Here is a 6,000-nt window from a genome sequence, read left to right on the forward strand (position 1 = left end):
ATAAATGGCTCCGATCCTTCTTTTAGTTTTTCTTTTGTTCATCGCTGTAAGGACGCCGCTTGTCCCTGAACTGCCCAGCCTTACTATTTATTTTTGACACAGAGGAACAAGCCCTGAAGATACTTTTCCAATGTCAGCAACCACATATATTGTGCAACTGCATTAAAGAGCCTCCCCCTCCCATCCCATCCCATCCCATCCCATCCCATCCCATCCCATCCCATCCCATCCCATCCCATCCCATCCCATCCCATCCCTTATAAAGCCTCCTACATATTTGATTGCTGGATGCGGGCACACACTGAATTTTCTCCAGTTATGGCCAAGGACTTTTCCTGAGCTGGTGCTTGTACTAATTTACGGTGGCACAACGGCACGGTGAGCTATGACAGCTGTAACTCCATCCCACGGACACAGATCCTGCAGGAAGCCTTTCCAGGGAGAGGAATTATCCCCAAATCCCTGGAAAAGCCTCCCATATAGCTAAGTCCTAATTTAAGGTCATGCTTAGCTCTCAGGCAGCTTGGGAAGAATCATGGAGATGCATAAAAGGAAAGATGAAGGTGTGAGCCATGAAGGTTGCCACAGATAGTACACGAGGCTGCTACGACAGGGCAGCTAAATAAAGTGGCAGTGACACAGCCAGAGACCTTGAAACGCACGACCCAAAATAAAATATTTCCTGCCCAGACAGATCACTCAATTAAAAAAAAAAAGGGGCCCGTTTCTAGGCGGAACCAGCTGTAAATCTTGGTGAGAATAGAGACGGCAGCGTCCTGCTCGAATTCTGCTGAAGGGCCATAAATCCACAGGTAGCAAGCTGCAGGGCTCTGCACATCGCCTAGGAGAAAAGGGAAGAATTGGAGATTTCAGCAGCAGGGCTGTGATGTGCTCTAGGTGCTTCCAGAGCACGTTTGATTCTCTGATGGCTTGTAAAAGGCTGGGGAGCTGCTCGGGGCTGTACTTTTCTAAGCGGTGTTGCTAAATGCACCCGGGATGCTGTGGGCACAGCAGCGTTTCCTTTAGCAGCTGCAGTAATCGCATCCCATCCCGTACCTCCAACGCAAGCTGGTCCTAAAATAGCCCGTTCTGCTGCACAGGAGCGGGAGATCTCATTTTCAAAGCATTTCCTCTGCCGGTAAGCTCCCGGCTTTCGCTCACGGGGCTGGGATTTCAGGCTCCTGTATGAGGGGGAGGCAGGAGGGAAGGAACCCGGAGAGGAAAACTCGCCCCCCTCTGTAATAGCTCAGGTGGGACTCAGCTGGACAGGTGGCCCAGATTTCATCTCTCTATTCTCTAAATTGTTTCTTCCTAGCAAATTAACCCTGTTTTTATTATAACACCATACACCAGGTGCCCTGAGTCCAGCTCACCTCCTCCTTTCCTCCCCACCTGTGCCCATCTCTTGTAGCTTGCCCGTGTTGGACAATGATGGGTGGATCCCCTTCAGACAACGTGAGCTGTGCCTTTCCTTTCTCTCCTTTACTAGGATGGCCATTTGAAGGAGTTTTATAAAAAATCTTGGCCATTTTTATAAAAAGAGTTTATTTCCCTTTCCCTTTCCCTTTCCCTTTCCCTTTCCCTTTCCCTTTCCCTTTCCCTTTCCCTTTCCCTTTCCCTTTCCCTTTTCCTTTCCCTTTCCCTTTCCCTTTCCCTTTTCCCTTTTCCCTTTTCCCGTTCTTTTGTAGTTCATACAAGATTTCTTTGTGAGCAAGCGTGTCTTAAAAACCAATGCAATTTTCCACCAGGCTGTTCGAATGAAGTCCAGCTGTCAGAAAACAAGCTTCTACTTTTTTTTTTTTTTTTTTTTTTTTTTTTTGGAAAAAAGAAAAAACAAACAATGAACCACCTCTTTTCCCCCTTCGGAGTCCCTGGCTGGGCAACATCTGGAATCAGTCTAATTACTGAGCACAGCCCAGGGAGGCGTGGAGAAATCCCTCCTTGGCAGGGTGCTGGAGCCGGATCAGGAACCAGGGGTCCTACAAAAATCCTGCTTGTGGCCAGACCCTTCTGCATCCCAGCTGGACACATCCTTTGCTGCGATCAGTGCCCTTAAAGCTCAAGAGCAACCTCAGGGGTCTGAACATAGCTCAGATGGTGGAAACTTCCCCCCATTAGAGGTAGGTATGGGTCTGAGCTGGGTTTTCAAGGAGAGAAAGGATTAGTACACTGAAAAAACTGGGGTATGAAGCACTCAGGTGCTCCTGGTTGAAGGGAATATCCGGCTCTCGAAATGGAAATAGGCAACAGCCAAAAAATGTTATCTGTCCTTTGCAGCTAATGAAAACTCTGTCTTGGGAGCCAAGGCTCTGCTCTGATTTTAATGCATTTTCTCAGGTTTTCCATGGCTGTGACTAATTTGTGCTGTCAGGTGTGCCTTTTTTTTTTCTTTTTTAAAGTTAAAAAATGCATCTGAAGTGCTGCAGCCTCTAGCCAGGATGTTTAAATTGGGGAGGACTGACTGAAATAGCATTTCAGAGCCTGGCAAGTGAGGGGATGGCACTCGGACAGCCTGGTGCTGAGCAGCCTGTGCTCCTTGGGGGACCTGGAGGAGATCCTTCCTGGGGGCTGTGCTGCTTGCTCTGCGGGCACAAACAGCACCTTGGCTGCAAGCACAGGGTGTTTCAGAGCCACATCCCAGTGGGAATTTATGGCAGCAGGGCATGCAACATGCAGTGGCTTCCCCCTGAATCTCAGACAAGGAATAATATTACGTACAGCGTGGAAAAGTGCACTCAGTCCCATCTATTCTCAAGGGTTTGGGTCTTTAGGAGAGCCCAGGGTCGGAGTTTGGCAGGCTGGGATGTTGCTGAGCTGTGACGAATTGCTGCTCAGCTCCTTGCTCCTCTGCTTCGGCTGATCCCGGTGTCGTCAGCTCTGCTCAGTGATCCAGAAAGGGGTCGGAGGAACCCCCGAGCAGCCACAGCCTCAGCTGGGCAGCCCACCCTGGTGTGTAGGGTGAGGATACCTTCTGGTGCCTGTGACAGATGGGTTAATAGGGCACGGGGAGGTAGGGAGAGCAATCTGGGCCACCTGCTCCCCATGGCTACTAGCTATAGGGGGCAGGCTCTGCCAAGCCTGGGTAGGAGAGCTGTGGGCTGTTGTCAGATGTCTTAAATAAGATGGGATGTAGACAAGGGCCAGAGATGAGCTTGCACATGGCTGGTGCTCAATGTTCGGCGTGTGACTTGCTGCCTACAAGGCCAGGTGTTGTTTGCACATCACTGGGGCTCCAGTGTCCCTGCAGCTGAGCACAAACCAGTGTGCATTTGGCTGCAGGCATTAACCCTGAGGAGAAGGGAGGCCAGGTCCAGGAGAGCTGGTTCTGCGGCAGCAGCTCCTTGAAAAGCAGAAGAAGGTGCAGATGTGTGTGGCACGACAATGTTTATCTCCTGGGAATGGAGCCAGAGGTTTTCTTTTCTTCAGAAAGCTGTCGGCTCTTCTCTGTGCCCTTCCGACAGAATTTATTTTCTCTAAACTGGGAAATAAAAAGCAAATTTGCCCATCTACCCTTGCTTTTTGTACTGGAGAGCAGATAAAGACCTAGGTGCTTCCTGCATTCAGCGATGATGTATGCAACTTAAGCAAAAAAAACAACAGTCAGTGCTGGATTCAAGAGGAAAAAGGTCACATTTAGATGTTCTGTGCTGTTTGGAAAGAAACTTTCACAGAAAGTTGCTCTCTTGGACTGCCAGAGCACTTTCATTCTCTCCAGTGAGAGCTGTGTCTTCCCATCTCTCTCCAATACTGGCTGGAGTTTAATCACACACTTTCTCACCAGTGCCTGCAAAGACTTTGTAGGATCATGGCATCGGATGGATTTCTCCCCACCCTTCCTTCTCTTGCTAATAATGTTTAAACCTCTTTTCAGTCAAATGTGACAAAAGGGCAAAATTTTGAGCAGAATTAAGTTCCTGCCAGCTTTGTGAAAACCGGTGAATGGGTAAAAAAAGCACCTGTAAGCATCCTTACCAAAAGCAAAGGCTGTAAATTTGTGACTCAAATGAGAATGGGTGGACACCTTGTGGGTATTGCTACTGTGGGAAAAGCTTCCCTGGGTGCTTTCACTTCTTTGTGTGCAGAAGGCAGTGAGTTGGGGCACAAATCTCAAGCAATCCATGGTTCACTGATACTCAAACATCACTTGTACAAATTCTGGTGTGTTGAAAGATGTTTGCTTGTAGCTAGCTTGAAAAAAAAAAAAAAAAAAAGGGAAAGGGAAAAGGAAAAAACAGTCCACAGCCATGACACTGCTTCCTTTTAGAAAAGGCTGTCAGTGTGTCAGCACCATATGCTGCAACTGAAGCCTGATCTCTGAGATTTTTTCATGTATTACTTAATGAAACATCTAGATGTACACCTTTAATCAGAGGCTCTCAAAGTACTTCGCATATGTTAGGAAGTGGTACCCCACAGATGAGGGAAAACTTCTCGTTTTACCGAGAATTGTGTGGCTGGCAGGCGACGTGATTTGCTCAGGGTTATACAAAAGGCTTAGGAGAAGACGTCCAGCCTTGATGACACATCATGAGTGTGCAAAAAAGGTCTGTTTTCTAAATAATTTTTTGGGCTTTGGAGTTTGTAACAAGCCCATGGATTTTTCTTGCAAACTTCTCTGTGTGCAAACTGCTTACACTGGACAGAATTTAACTGAGGAAAAGCTGATGAAGTAGAAGTTGCAAAGGTCTCTGTTTTGTTTGGTTGCTTGTCCTTTCCTTCACATTTTGAACCTGTTTGGTAAAGCTGGCAGTGGATAAAGAAATTTTGCTTTTTCTACAGCTGACCTGGTGTACTTTCCTAAAGACATCTGTGATCTCCGAGCCTTGAAATGACGAATATCATGGGAGTGCAAAATCCCCCAAAGACCTATTTAGAGATTTGCAAGAATTAATATTTAAAATAATCAAACACTCAACAACATCCTCAGATTCCCTGGCAGTTGCAGGCAAAAAGAGTGTATTAGCCCAGAGCAATTAACAGTCCTAGTCGAGGAATGTTTGCCCCCTTTCTAGGCCCTCGTGGAGTCCAGAGGATGAGTCTTTATGAAAATAGGATGAATCTTAATGAGTCTTCATGAAAATAGGATGAGTCTTCATGAGTCTTCATGAAAATAGGATGAGTCTTTAATGACAATGGACTCTTTGGCTGAAGTGACTTTCTGAGAAGTTGGGGCTCTAGCTACAAAGCCCTCCAGAATCAGAAAGGCCTACAACGCTCTCTTTGTGTATTTTATTTATTTTTTTCATATTTCCTAAGTTTTTTTTTGTATGGGATTGGGGTGGAACCACTTCTCTTCCCTCCAGCTCTGTCAATACTGGCTGTCCAGTGATGTGACCACACTTAGAAGAGTGGGACCATGAGGAAATCTGGGCTGGACGTAGGCACTCCTCAAGAGTTTGGGTTGATGTGGAGCTTTTTTTTTGGCTTAGTCTGGGAAATATCGAGTGTTCCTGAGAGTGTCGGGAGCTTGGCAATCCCAAATGCAATCATGGATGAGGTGTCGATGACTGCAGCCCTGGCTGGTAGGAGATCTTTACCGTTCTCTTGACCTAAAAGCTAAAATTTGCCATGACTGTTATAACCGGGAGGTGGTCTGAATACGTCTCCTAGTGGTTAAAAGCAGCCATGGCATGTTTTGCATGAGCTTTGTTGGAGTTTTGACGCTTGGTAAACTGGATGAGGAACTCTTCCCTTTCCCCAGAATTACCCACCGTAATCTTTCTTCCTTTTTAGATTTGATTTTTCATCCTTTCTAGAACTCTTGGGCTTCCTCTAGAACGAGAAGGATGGCAAATTTTTTGTGAGAAAAAGGATGCAAAGGCAGCAAGATGGATAGTGCCCTAACTCCTAGCCATCACTGGATATTTCAGGCAATGCATTTAGCCTCTTCCTATCCACCTCCCCATTTACCAGCTACTGTTAATTTAAAAAAAAAAAAAAAAAAAGAAAAAAGAAAGAAATGAAGAGGTAATCCTGCTCCAAATTGCTTTTGAGGTGTAT

Source organism: Aythya marila (genome assembly GCF_965140915.1).
Source record: "Aythya marila genome assembly, chromosome: 2".
NCBI lineage: Eukaryota > Metazoa > Chordata > Aves > Anseriformes > Anatidae > Aythya > Aythya marila.